General features: G+C 43.3%; 1 long non-coding RNA gene across 1 annotated transcript; it reads right to left on the bottom strand.

Annotated features, from left to right (window-relative positions):
- Window positions 1-4,086: 4,086 nt before the first annotated feature.
- Window positions 4,087-11,184, bottom strand: LOC109276190 (uncharacterized). The gene is made up of 3 exons (XR_002084523.2): window positions 11,144-11,184; window positions 7,240-7,373; window positions 4,087-6,683 (listed from the first exon to the last, which is right to left on the bottom strand). It is a non-coding gene; the product is annotated as an uncharacterized LOC109276190 (long non-coding RNA).
- Between the last annotated feature and the right edge of the window lie 3,801 nt (window positions 11,185-14,985).

Below are 14,985 nucleotides of genomic sequence, written 5' to 3'. Positions count from 1 at the left end.
ACTCAAATTATATCCTCAAAAAGTATATTTTCAAAAATTAATGAAATTGTAAAATGCACATGGTATTAAATCATGATATTAAATTTAAAAAGTAGTATATACAAACTACATATACATTATCCTATTATGAGTGCTTCTAATTTTTAAAATACGTTTTCCAAATTAAAAGAAAGAGCACATATTCCTTCTGTGAAAGTGGAAAATAGAAACAAAAATTGTTTCAAAACTGGCAGGCAACACCTCCCCAATAAAAAACAAACCAAAAATATATAAGATCCAGATGAACACAATGTAAAGGAAACCAGAGAAGAGTCTGAAGAGGATGCAAAGAATACTTCCAAAGGTCATGTCACATGGAAGTGGAGAGAAAATGGAAAAAAAGATCAGTGACTTTATCTAAAAAATCACAATAAATTATAATACCCAAGATTTCTGGAGTACATATAATGTACCAGGCACTGTCTAACTGATATAAATCTTACAAGAGGACTATTATCATTAGCTGTACTTTACTTATGAAGTAACTAAACCACAAAGAAGTCAACTAATATTACCAAGGTCACACAGCAGATTAAATGTCCAGATTCAAACACAGAATCTCATCCACTGTTTGTTATTGCCTCATTTCTTGGGAAGTTTGATTCTGAAAGTGAGAAAAACACTGAATTTTGGTTAAAAAGGATGGCAGAGTTAAGGGTTCTTTTCCCCCCTCTAATACTGGAACATTTGGGTATATTTAAAGTCAGTAGGAAAGGAATCTGTCCAGAGGGAGAAATCAAAGAACAATGTTAAACAAGAAGAGTGTTTCTCTGGCATCCAGGATAGCTGGACTCACAGGATAGGAGCTGTTGGCTGTAGAGACAGAGGCATGACAGCTCCTTCAAGACCACCCAGGAGCAGTGTCCTGAGGGACACTCTTGACATTGGGGCGGGGGGGCTAGACTGACTGGAAGTGCGGTTCTCCACAAAGTGGGGGAAAAAAAGGCATTTAGTGAAAGTGAGCATCAAGGGTTGGGGACCAGGGATAGAGTGCTGAGGAGGTCTGGAAGAGTAACCCTAGGAATAAGCCAAGTTTTAAGCCAGACCACTGTAGGCTCATCTGTGGGCCAGGCCTGCTTGATTGGCAGACCTCTCCTCAGTTATCCTGTGGGCTGTAAGCGGGGCCGAATGGAAAGGAGCAGTGGAGGTGACAGGAGGAGTTCAAGAATCAGGGGAGCCTGAATGACTGCACACACTGGGGAGGTGCACCTGGGTATGTGTGACCAAGACAGGCAAGTTTAGGGGAGCAGGGTTATTGGGGCCAGTTTGTGATGGGAAAAGATGAGAAGGAGCAGGGTTTGGACACATTGCTGCAGCCCTGCTTGGTGGTAGGTTCCAAAGTGAGACAGTTAGACCAGGGTTGAACTCTCACTAGACATTCAGATGGAGGCTATTAACTGGGGATTACAGCAGAGGGCAGGGTGGATAAAGGAAAAACAACTTCACCAAGGCACTGAAATAGATTCTGTGAGTGATTCCTGCAAAGAGGTGGAGAGGGGTGTGGAGAGTGGGAGGGCTGGGAGAAGAGGACAAGATCAGGACAGATGGCACAATGTCAGTTGTTGAGCCATATACATAAGGGGGAAAGAGCTCAGGGGGCTGGGGGTGGCACACAGGGACAAAGAGAAGGATGACTCTTCCTCCACTTCCCTCATTGGAATGGGAAGAGTCAGAGATGTACCAACATTTATTGCACATCTTTCATGTCAGGTACAGGATGCTCAATAAATATTAACCAATTAATTTTATTCAATTAATATTAGTTTTAACTCTAATATTAAAATAAACCCATTTTATAGATGAAGAAATTGAGACTTAGGCTGGGTATTTGCCTGAGACCCTTTGCTGTATGTGGTGGAATAGAGATTTAATCCAGACTCGTTGGCTTTTAATCCTGTAACATTCCCAGTAGTAAACCTTGGTGAAACCCCAAGGTCAGATTGGGTAGGAACTGCCCCCACAGTGGTGGAGAAAACAAGCTAAGATTCCTGAATGTACTTTCTGCTTGTCTGGCCATGGAGCCTCACTGAGGAGGGAGGGAGAATCCTAATGGGTTTCATGGGCTCAGGGGTGAAGATGTGAAAAGAAAGGTCAAGTAGAGAAGGGCTCTGGCTCTCCAAGATGTGTCATATCTTGCCAGTCACACTGCCCTGATGCTTCAACCTTAAAAGAGGTGGATGATAACAGGGACCCAGGGTAGACTTGCTTCCTCCTATATCTGTGGTTAGTCTGCCTTGGTGCTAGTAGAGAGCACTGGGTGGTCTAACGCTACTCTTTGCTTCATTTCTCTTCTGGAGGACTTGCAGAGGACTGAGGGATGCTTCAAGCACGTCGCTGAGCACAGCAGGAAGAGTAGGAACAGACGAGATGAAGGCATTTCAACACCTTGACTCTGTCTCTTCTTCCATCCAGGGAAGAGCTGTCATTAACAGAGCCACCAAGTGATGTCTGGAGATGAAGAAAGACACTTCAGGCATCTATGTGCCTGTGCTCCAGACCTGCACCACACAAGTGTGGACAATACAGTATACTGTGTGAAACTGGGGGTCAAACTAACGTCCGGGGATCCTCAGCCTGGATTCAGAATACCAGTTCTTGCCACTGGAATGGCTTCTACTCCTAACGCTGCTCAAAGCGGCATTAGTGGGGAGAATGAGAAGTGGAAAATATGTGTGTGTTTATTATGACTTCAGCCTGCAACACACAGGATGTGGGGAGATGAGGTCCATGCATGTGTCGGGATGTCTAGGCTGAAGCTTCTCCCCCAGGTCATCTTGGAAATTCATGATATAGATCAAATGCCATTCTTGGAAACTCCTTGAAATAAGCATCATCATCTGGCTGCTATGTGGGGACAGAACTAGGCGGGTGGAAGTCTATCGTTGACTTCTGCCAACACTGTTTAGTCTTCATTCCTGACAACTACTATTGCCATCTGCCCCACACATCCTCCCCCGACCCATCTGCTCAGAGACTCCCCAGGCAGCCTGGGGGCTGCTCCACAGGAGAGGCTGGGTCATCATGAGGCTGGCAGCATGACAGTTCAGGTGGCACCAATTCTCTGAAGGTGCGTTGCCACTGCTGTTCCCCTTTCCTGAACTGTCCTGAAAGATGCAGCAAGTAGACAGGTAGTCTTAAAAAATTCCTCCATCATCCCCCCACAGCAGTTTTACTTGGATTGCCCAATCTCTCCCATACCAAACAGATTCCAGAGGCTGAGGGTAGGAGAGAATGCACCTCTACTAATCCCAGCTCTACAGAGTGCACAGAGAATGGTAGAAAAGTCCAAGTCCATTTGAGTCTTTAAGTAGCCTGTAACACTTCCTAGACTTGATGCCTATTTCCTTTTATTTTCCCTAAAAGTTATGGAGGAATTGAGGCTTGAAACAGAGGGGCATCGCCTACTGGGACACAAAGAAGGGATTGTAGGCAAAAACTTAAAACCAAGGGTCCTTACTGCTGTCTGGTGGACAAATCCTTTCCCCTAATTGGTGAATTGGGAAGATAAGTCTAGGAATGGAAATTTTGGCAAGGTCCTGGTAGTTGGAGGGAGTGGGCATCATGGTGGGAGAGGAGGTAGGATATGATGTGTGTATTATGGGCTCACTTTTGAAGGATGTGCAAACTGGTCCCTTCCTTGAGAGAGTCACCTTTTCCTTTTAGTCTTATATAGTTACTTGGGTATGATTCCGGGAATAATTAGTCTTCCTTTAGGCATTAGGCAGACAAGACACTGATAATTTAGTACAGAATTAAATCAGCTGAAATTTTGTTAAAGTAAGCTTTTAGAAGTGTATAAGTCATAAGCATACAGCTTGATAAAATTTTCACAGTGACCAAATCCATATCAAGAACCAAAACATTACCACAGATAGGATTTCATGATGAAAAAATTAAGGAACAGGATAAATGTTAAGCAAATGTATAACTCTTAGTTTCTTCATAGCAAATTGAAGGGAAAATGCAATTTATAGCAAAGTTTTTTTTTTTTAAGATTTATTTATTTTTAGAAGAGTGCAAGTGGGGGAGGGGCAGAGAGAGGGGGACAGAAGATCCAAAGTTGGCTCTTCACTGACAGGCTGACAGCAGCAAGCCTGATGTAGGGCTCAAACTCACAAACTGCAAGACTGTGACCTGAACCAAAGTTGGAGGCTCAACTGACTCAGCCACCTAGGTGCCCCACAAAGTTTTTTTAAAATCTTGTGTCCAATGGAAAGATTTTCTAGGGTTTGAATATCTGCTATAGCCTATAGTTTTGGTAACTATTACTAAGCTTAATATCTCTTATTTATTAAACAACTTTTAGATATCCATAATAGCAAGTAACAAATATAATTAGTTTTAGAAATACAGAATAACTTACACTTTGGAGAATTTATGAAAATTCCTGTGAGTTAGATTTTTTCCCTAAATCCCCAAAGTAATGTCTGTTGAGAAATTGTTGAGAATACTACCCTAACTTTGCTGAAACCTACTTGGTGGTCTCCCTCAATTTACTGCTCTGTGTTCTCCATTAAATGATCAACCAAAGGGGCTTCTTTCAGGTTTTTTAAATAACAATTTTGTACTTCTTCTATTTTTTTTTTGCCAATTTTTTTAACCACTTAATTGAGGTATAATTGAAATGTAAAACGTATACATATTTAATATGTGCAACTCAATGAGTTTGGGGATAAATATACCCCCATGAAACCATCATTGCTATCAAGGCATAGACATATTCATTACTTCCCAAAGTTTCCTCTTGCCCCTTTTATTATTGTTATTATTATTAATATAACTACTACTGATATTTGTGGTAAGTATACCATGTTGGAAGATTTTTAAGTATATAACATAGTATTGTTAGCTATAGGCACCATGCTGTATTGCCCCAGAACTTATTCATCTTGCATAACTAAAACTTTATATCCATTGACCACCATCTCCCCATTTCCCCCTCCCTGACCATTCTACTCTCTGCTTCCATGAGTCTATTTTTAGGTTCCACATATAAGATCACATTTGTCTTTTTGTGTCTGGCTTATTTCCCTTAGAATAATGTCTTCCAGGTCCATCCATGTTGTTGAAAATTTGCCAAGTGTTTTTAAGTGTCTTCCACGAAATCAAGTTTCCCAGGAGTCTTTTCTTCTCATGTCTGTGTGCACATGTGCTGTGTGGTTGGCTGCAAAATCTCAGCTTCAGCTGGAACTCTTGACTCCTGAATTGCCCAACAAGGCTTAGGAAACAGGGGACATAGATTAAGGGGGCAGAAAAGCATTGGTTCAATGGCAACAAGGGTGGTGACTGCAGAGCCAGTTTGGGTGATGAAGGATGCTGCGGGAATGTTGTGGCTGGAGGTGTGCTTGTGTGGGTACCAACAGTGGTACCTGCATGTCTTAGGACGGGGTCAGCAGGGCAGCAGATCCTGCAGGGTGGTGAAAGGAGCAGGGGTTGGCAGAGGACTATGTTTGTCCCCAGTAGCTGGGGCAGGAGGCTGCATGGTGCTGGGTAGCTCTCAGGGAACTCTGGCAATGGCAAGTAGTGGCTCAGTGTAAAAACACTGATAGCTAAGCCTGGGAATTGGTCAGGCAGGGAGGCTGTGAGAGCGCCCTGAGAAAAGGCCTCTATCTGCATTTGCCACTGTTCTTATTCCCCTCCCTGCTGGAAGACTTTGGCTTTCTCTCTCTGCCTGCAGTTTTCCTTGCCTCTACCCATGCTCAGATGTTAAGACGTTTGCACCTAGGATTAACTTAGTTCCAGTGGGTTAACTTGATCTTGTGTATCTTTTGTTCAGTCAGGAGGGGTGAGTAAGGGGTCTTTACTCATAAACACTTTGTTCACTGGACCTTTAATCATGGGTAGGCTGTTTTCTATGGCGGATTTTTCTTTAGGGTCCTGCCCTAGCCCTTAGGGTCTTGAGAAGAGCTCTGTAAAGGGAGTAAGTTTCCCACCTACTGGCTTCACTTTTCTTCCTTGCACCCTTTGGGAGCAGGGATATTTCTTAATACCCTCATAGGAAACACCCTTAGAAAGTGAAGGCAACTCTTCTACCTCATTTCTACCAGTGTGAACTCCCTGTAGCCAAGTTCTCTAAGGGAGAGAAAAAGAGAGGGAGTGAGAAGGTTGGGGGGAGGAGAGGATTTAGCTATTCTGGGCAACATCCAGGCAGAAGCAATTCCACTGATGTTGCCCAACACTGCCCTCCAAGTGAGAATCAAGGGCCAACTCAGCAGACCCCTGGCCATCTTGAGCTTTTCCAAACATCCTGTTTATGCACAGAGGAGTTTGGAAAAATAAAAGCAGTCAGGACCAGTTCCACCCAGCAGGCAAGGAAGGGAGGTTCTTAAGGGAGCAGCCAAAGTGCCTGGAGGAGGGTGGCTGTGGTTGGGTTGAATCTCTTTGGGCAAATAGACCAGTTGGCTGGTCACTCCCTGAACACAACATGGTAGAATAAACAGGCAACCGTTCTGAAATCCTGCTTGCCCTGGCCCTAGGCTGGAGTGGTCTGGCAAATCCAGTACTGGAGAGACTTCATCCCAGACATGCTTTGAATAAGCGCACCCAGTCGAGACTTTGCCAGACTCTTGTCTGTCTTCACTCCATCCTTAGATCCTTTGGGCTCCAGACAAGATCAAAGGTTCCTGCTCTTCTTGGATAAAAGCCTGAGAGAGAGAGAGAGAGAGAGAGAGAGAGAGAGAGAGAGAGATATTGAGATTTGTAGGAGTCTTTTCATTATAGGCCCCTGGTTACTGGAATTTGAAAATCTGGCTGTGAACACTTATTCCAGGCCAACTGTTGGCACCGATCTTGTAGCGAGGATCAACTTCTACCCCCACTCCCCGCCCCCTTTCAAGTCAAATATGGAAAAACTCCATTTGGCAGTTATTTTCCCTGAAATAGCAACAAGAAGAGAGACAAATATCCTAAGTTTTTAAAAAAGAAAACTTTACAGTGAATCAGGCGTTCTCTTACAATGTTTTTTAATAAGTAATATCTTTGATTTTGTCACCACACTCCTGATGTTTGTAATTATAAATGGGCCTCCAGACTGAGGGTACAGGTCAGTTCTAAAGCCACATTTGGGATATAAAAAAAGTGTATTAAAAGACACATAGCCAGAGAGAAGAGAGTTTAAGTACAACCATGAGTCAGAGAATAGAAAAGCCAAGGTAAATAAGCTCCCTGCAGGGACGGCTCTGGGGACAGTGTTCGGCTTACCTTGAGACTGGGTGTTTCCTCTTTCCAATCCAGAGGGCACCTTGTAATACAGTGTTTTTCTTTGGAGAGTGAGTGCCCTCACAGAAGGGACACCTTGTTTCTTCTCTTTCAGATACACACTCTCTTGTCTCCTACTGCAGAGATCAGAAAAGAGAGAAAAGAGAGAGAAAGATCCATTTAAATCCCTTTCTTTGTTGCCTTTAGAGATCTTGTAGCTGCTGGATGCATGACCTAGACATACCACAGGTATGCAAACTTAGTTAGCTGTGCCTCTTTTAAATTTTATGGTTTTCATCCATTTTTCCTGTCCTTCAGTCCCAATTTTCATTTCCACTGATCTGACACTTGGTCGAATCAACTTGAATGATGTAGAAAGGGAAGCAGGGACACAGGAATCAGGGATGGGCTAAGAGGTGTGGGCAGGGTGTGTGGAGAAGATTCTCAGTTAATGCCTCACACTTAGGAGTCTTCCTGACGAGTTTGGGATTTGCAGAGGTGAGTGAAGAAGGAGAGTCTTCATGGTGGAGAAGCCCGGGACTATCCCAAGGGCAAGACTACAGGTGAATAGAGACCTAGAAGCAAAGCCAACAATGAACGTGCCTCGATGAAATGAAAGGACAAGGAGGAGATGAGGGCAAGCCCTGGGAGAGAGCTTGGCCTACAAGGGACACAGTGGCCAACAAAAATGTCCTCCTGCCGTCTTCTACCTAAGGAATACCTAGAGAAACAGATGAATAATATTTATGTTTTATTTTTCATTGTAAATTTCCCAAAGCACATAAAGACCTAAATAATAAATAACTAGTATGCATAATCTTACCACTCTGAGGTAACAATCACAAATTTCTCTTTATTTCCTTCTCATCTGTTTTCTTTGAATCGATATATCTAATCATGTTTATACATCATTTTATAAAATTAGGACCATTCCCGATATACAGTGTAGCTTGATTTTTTAAATATAATTTATTGCCAAGTTGGCTAACATACAGTGTATATCATGTGCTCTTGGTTTTGGGGGGGTGTAGATTCCCGTGGTTCATTGCTTACATACAACACCCAGTGCTTATCCCAACAAGTGCCCTTTTCAATGTCCATCACCCATTTCCCCTCTCCCCCCACCTCCCCCATCAACCCTCAGTTTGTTCTCTGTATTTAAGAGTCTCTTTTGATTTGCCTCCCTCTCTGTTTGAAACTATTTTTTTCCCCTTCCCTTCCCTCATGGTCTTCTGTTAAGTTTCTCAAGTTCCACATATGAGTGAAAACATATGATATCTGTCCTTCTCTGACTGACTGATTTCACTTAGCATAATACCCTCCAGTTCTACCCACATTGCTGCAGATGGCAGGATTTTATTCTTTCTCATTGCCAAGTAGTATTCCATTGTATATATAAACCACATCTTCTTTATCCATTTATCAGTTGATGGGCATTTGGGCTCTTTCCATACTTTGGCTATTGTTGAAAGCACTGCTGTAAACATTGTGGTACATGTGCCCCTTCAAAACAGCACTCCTGTGTCCTTTGTATAAATTTCTTGTAGTGCTATTGCTGGATTATAGGGTAGTTCTACTTTGATTTTTTTGAGGAACACAGAAATCCAGCATTTTCATGGATTTAGAGAAGTCATCAGCTGAATGTCAGAAGTTTCTAGCACAGGTTTTATGAGAGAACTCTAGAACAATGGTGTTGCTGAGTCTCCTTCAGGTGCAGGTTTTGTGTGGAGCAGGTTTTGTGTGAGCATTCCCTCGGCTTACCAGCCCAATGCAGGGGGCTGCTGCTCTAAGAAGGAAGAGGGAAGATGGAACACTGTTCTCCCAGGTGTAGTGGGAGGGAGCCCATAGGGAACTGTTCCGTGGCATAGGGGTTGGTGCTTCTGGGAGGATGCTCATTACAGTCACCACTTATTGAACATCTACTATGCACTGGGCAACGGAGCTGTGCACATACTAGCTGTCATCCTCCAAACAATCTGACAAAATAGGTGTTATTATCCATACTTCCTATGTGAGGAAACTAAGGCTCCCAGAGGTTAATTTACCATCTGCAGTCACACCACTGCTAAGTGAGTGAGTGAGGGCTCTGACTTGGGTTTCCCAGGGAGTACAAGAAGAGAAAATTACAGGCTTTGAAACACACAGAAAACATGGATTTGAATCATTTTTGTTAAAACACAACTTCCTTTTGGACTATAAGAGTAAGACATATTTATCACAGAAAACTTGCCATTCATCTCTCTCTTCTCTCTGGCACCTTGGCTTGGAAAGTCTCTGTTATCTGACTCCCCCTGCCAGGATCTTACATTAATTCATTCAACAAACACTTATTTTTCAATGGCCATGTTTTAGTCACTGTTAAGGGGAGTGGAAAAAAATTGGGTAAGTTTTAGCCCCTGCCTTTAGGAAATAGTGCAACAGGACTAGGCAGCTACATGCACTCTAACCGTGACATCCATAATGATGATTACCACAGAGACCTGACGCAAGGGCTCAGGAAATACAGCTGTGAAGGGAGGAATAAACCTGCTTGGCAAGGGTCAGAGAAGGCCTCAGAATGGGCAGTATTTTCTCCCTGAGCTTTGATTATCTCGTCTTTCAAACTGGACAAGAGTGACTTCTGGTCATGGCATTCTGTAATTTTCATCTCCTTTTCTTACATGGATTTGTCACCAAGGACAGCTCTTCTCCATATGTAAGGAGCTCTGGGTTCCTAGAGCCTGATCTGGAGCTCACACTGCATGGCTGCCTTCCTGGAGCATGGCAAATGGCCTCCTTGAGTACAGTCTCTTATGCTTGTTTGGCAAGGGGAGATCTGCTCAGCTACAAGTTCAGATTCCTTCCTACTTATAGCTCCCTACCTCTTTCAATGCCCTCTGGTCTTTTAGTGGCAGACTGATGTGTTCTACCCCTCTCCACCATCAAATTTCCTGGAAGAATAGATCCCAAGGTCAGGATTTATTCTGGTTCAGCTCTATAGACTTCCAGGACTTCATACCTTGCACAGAGAAGATGTTCAATTAATGTGCATGAATACATAATGGTTTTTCCTTTTGGAGATTTTTTGTATGCCATTTAAAAAGTACCTGCATTCAGGGGCACCTGTGTGGCTCAGTCAGTTGGGTATCTGACTTTGGCTCCCATCATGATCCATGGTTCGTGAGTTCAAGCCCCACATCGGGCTCTGTATGGACAGAGAGGAGCCTGTTTTAGATCCTCTGTCTCCCTCTCTGCCCCTTCCCTGTGCATGCTCTCTCTTTCTCAAAAATAAAAATAAAACATTAAAAAAAGTATCTGTATTTGTTTTCTCCAATTCTCCAGTGGAACAAATTACCATAAATGGTGGCTTGAGATGACATAAATATATTATCTTACAGTTCTGGAGATCAAAAGTGTGACTCAGTGGGTGTCACTGGGTTAAAACCAAGGTGTCAGCAGGTCTGTGATTCTTTCTGGAAGTTCTAGAGCAAATTTGTTCTTGTTTATTTGTTCATGTGGTTTATTTTGTTTCTGTTTTTTATCTTTTCCTGCTTCTAGGGGCTGCTCTGCATTCCTTGACTTGTAGCCCTCTTCCCTCCAGCAGTGGCTGGTTAAACTTTGCTCACATTGCATCACTTTGACACTGATTGTTCTTCCCTTTTCTGTCTTTTAAGGACCCTTGTGATTATAGTGGGCCCCTCTGGCTAATCCAGGATCATCCATCTATCTTAAGGTTTGTTGATTAGCAACCCCAATGCCATTTTGCCATGTAATGTAGCATAGTCACAGGTTACAGGGATTAGGATGAGGATACCTTTGGGGGACCATTACTTGGTTTACTATGGTGCCAGGTGACTTATTATTAGTTATTATTATTATTATTATTTTAGGACTTCAGGACCAATCATCTACCCATGCACTTGCTTACCTAGCAATTTGTTGAGCTCTTACAATGTTCCATGTATTTTGCTAGATGCTGGGAAATCAAAGGTGTAAAATACATAATCAGAGGTCGGGGGCAAGAATGAATAACTGCAGTGCAATCTGACAAGCATTATAACGTAGGTGTGCGAAGGGGATTGTGGGGGTACAGAGGAGGGGCATTAATCCCAGACTGGAGAAAGAGATGATACCTGACCTGAGCTTTAAGGAAGCTGGAATTGGAGATGGTGGTCCATATGAAGGAAAGAGCATTTGCAAAGACCTGGGCAATATGGTATTCTCTGGGAGCTAAGATAGTTTGAGTTATTGAAACAGAAGGTGCTTTCCCCATATTCTTCCTGTGCTGCCCTTAAGGAAGAGAGTTGAGGCTGAATAGATAAGCATTGGCAGATCAGGGTAGGCCTCACATGCAGATAAGGAGCTGTATGTACTTCATGCTTTAGCCACTGGGAAGAGACTGAAGAATTTAAAACAGAGGAATGATGATGAGCTGATGTTCCGGCTATGCATAAAGACCCTCCCAAGTTTAAGGTTTCATTCCTTCCAGGAGCCACACATGGTCTTCCTTTTTCTAACACGAATTTAATGCAGCCATTTTTTATCCTTGTTGTCAGCCTAAGGAGGCCTCCTGTTGGCTAAGGCTGCTTTGAGGTTTTCAAAGGTGACTTTGCGGCATCTCTTCCCATATTAGTCCAGGACCCGGCCCTGAGTACCTCCAGGTGTTCAGGCTTTCCCCCAGAGCCATCTGCATGAAGGTCCTAATTAGGACAGCATCAATGAATGGTGAATGCATTTGTAGAAAATGCTCGTCTCAGCAGATTTGTTGTTTGTTTGAAGGTAGTAGCAGAAGCAATTATGCAGCAGCTGTGGTATAGTGGCAAAAGCACTGGTTTTAGTCAGAAAATCTCACTATCTCAGCTCTGCCAGTTAATAGGCATTTGGCTTTGGGGAAGTCACATAGATTCATTGCATCTCAATTCCATAATGTAGAGAATAGGGGAGGTATTAGTCTGGCTGGTTAGCTGCTGTAACCACAAGTTTAGTGATTTAACACAATACAAGCTTATGTCTTACTCATACCACAGTCCAACATGGCTGTTCCTGTTCATGAGCCTCTTCTGCACAGCTCTTCTCCAACTTGTGACTCAGGGGCTTAGGATCCCTCCATCTTATGGCTTCCTCACCCCCTCCACCCTGCAGTCCTCAGAGTTCTCCCCTTTTGGCCAAAAAGCGAAAGGAGAGAGCATGTTAAGGTTTGTGCAGTTTTATGGTCCAGGCCAGGAAGTGACCACATCCGTTTTGCCCACATTCCATTGGGCAGAACCCAGTCACATGGCTGCACCCAATTAACTTCAGGGGAAGCTGGGAAATTTAGTCCAGCTGTGTCCCAGTGGGGGAAATCCAATTGTTTGGTTTACCAAATACCTAGTCAGCCTTACTATATATACTATAACAATACAGTTGTTTCTAGAATTAAGTCAGATAAGTAAGTGCTGGTGCTGAGAGAAGTGCCATGTACATGGTAAATATGGAATGTGAGTTTTTGTGCCCTGCAAAGGGTGCCTGGGAGAACAGATGCTTCAGGAAGGAAATGTAAATTGTGGGTTGTGAGAGAAGTTCTCCTTTGTGGTTTCTTTTAGAGTGTATCAGGAAACAATATTCAGTAAGAAATAGTCCATTAGAATCAGTAAAAAAATACTTAAACAGAAAATAGTCCATTAGCCCTGGCACCCTTAGGAAAGAGCTCTTTGTCTGACAGACACAGAGCTGCTTCCTGGCTCTCATAGAAGCAGTGTCCCTAACCATCCTCATCTGCCTTTGCTGTTTCTTTTCCAATTAACTGTCCCCCGCCCACCATCCCCAAGTGACACACACTAATTCCCCTCATAGAGGATTATAATGGGGGCTGAATCAGGAATGATGGGTGGGGAGAGGGGATTAAATCAGGCAAGATAATTTAGAGGAATAAATAAGGCAATATAGGTCATCTAAAGGAGAATTAAATGGAATTTGGCCTGAGAGAAAGGTCCAGACTAATTCAAACCCTTGTGCAACTAAGTATGCAAATCAATTGAACAGAGAGTAGAGGGAATGCTGATGTAAATGTTTTGTAGTGAAGTAAGACTTTGTTGACTCCACATGTTAGGGCCTTTATGCTTTTCCAATCCATTCCCCCCACTATCCCCATCTGATGATGGGAACTTAATTAGGATTAGAAGAAATTCCACCTCCCTTCCTGTATATTTCAGGGCTAATGATTTTTATTAGAACAACTATTTTTTTAAGACATAATAAGAAGATTATTCCTTCTCCCTTTCACCAGTTCAAGCCCTACCTTGGAAAAAACAGAAGAAGAAACTATTTACTGATGTACACTGCTTTTAGAGCCATCCCGGGAGACAGATACATCTCCATTAAGCGTCCAGTTGTTGAGAGCTGCAGTAGGCTCAGTAATGAACTCTGTGATCTAAAAACTGGGGGACTGGCTGGGAGGGGGTTCTAATGGTGGCTTGGAAAGCAAGCCCCTGTCTGAAGATGTCCAAGAATGGGTCATTAGAATAAAGATGCTGAGCTATATGTGTCAAGGCCAGGGGGCAGGCTGCAGAGAGTGATGAATAGGGGTCATTTGAAAGAAAAGACATGACAAGTTAAAGGGAAATGATTGTGGCTCAGAACTCAGACCTTTTATCCAGCCATGAACTATTCTTGCTCTGCTTGGGGGAGGGAGGGCTACAGGCTTCTTCTGCTTCAGAGAATCATGAAAAGGAAGAGAGGTCTGGTCTTAGGGTATATGGGAGGACAAGATGAGGGCAGGGGAGGGCTCCGCTCAAGAGCTAGAAGGAAGCTGGAAGAGGAGGAGTTGGGGAAAGAGCACAGCAGGAAGTGTAGAGAACCAGGACTCAGGATTCTAATCCTATAGCCCTCAGGATCTCTGTTTCAGAAAAAAGAGGAATAAGTAACCAATGCATAGCTGTCTTACCATCAGGGTGGAGAAGTACTCTATGGCTTCCCTTCCCTTTAACTGGTTTTGCTTTCCCTTGTGGTGGATTTCTTATGAAAGGGGGTTGCAAGGTGTGGTTGTTGAAAACCTGGGTTTGAATTCCAGTTCTACATTTGTTAGCTAGTTGAACTTGGGGAAGTTCATCAGCTTCTTTAAGCTTCAGGGAAGGGTGAAGATTAAAAGAATAATGTATGTAAAATAGCATAGCACACATAATTCATTTATCAAAAGTTAACTGATACTGTAAAAAGTGCTTAGTTTGACCCAGGAACTGACTGGAAATTTGGGAAGGCATTCCAGACAGGGTGATAGAGTTGTCCTTCTGCAAACAAAATTCTGAGGACTGTTCTCGTGGGATTTGCACCTATTTGGAGACAGAAGATGTGAGTTCCAGTCACAATGCCACCATTAACAAGCTGTGAGCCCTGCAGGCAGCCCAAGTAAGCTGTTCAGGGCTCAGGTTCTCATTTAAAAATAGGGATACTACTAAGTGCTTGATCTGCCTCAAAGGGGTCTCTGGCAACCTCAAGAGCAGTTTGTGAAAGGCAAAAATCCAGGCAAACACTAGGGGTCACTAAGGGGAGTGACTGGTGCACTGAGCAGGATGGTGATCCCTGGAAGTGAGAATGGTTAGGGAGAGAGAAGAGAGGTGGGGAGGGGGCAGAGAGTGGAAGAGAAGTTGCTAAGAAGCTGACAGACAGTAGTAGATAGAGGGGTCAAGATCACTCTTGGATTGGCTGGAGGATCAGGGTTATAACCAGGAAGGACCAAATCCCAGGTACAAGAGTAACGGTAGGATTTCTGTGAGAGACTGTTTTGAGCCACAT

This window comes from Panthera pardus, unplaced genomic scaffold, assembly GCF_024362965.1.
Source record: "Panthera pardus isolate Hobbes unplaced genomic scaffold, ASM2436296v1 HiC_scaffold_6, whole genome shotgun sequence".
In the NCBI taxonomy this organism is placed as follows: Eukaryota; Metazoa; Chordata; class Mammalia; order Carnivora; family Felidae; genus Panthera; species Panthera pardus.
This window is presented reverse-complemented; position numbering and strand designations above follow the sequence as displayed.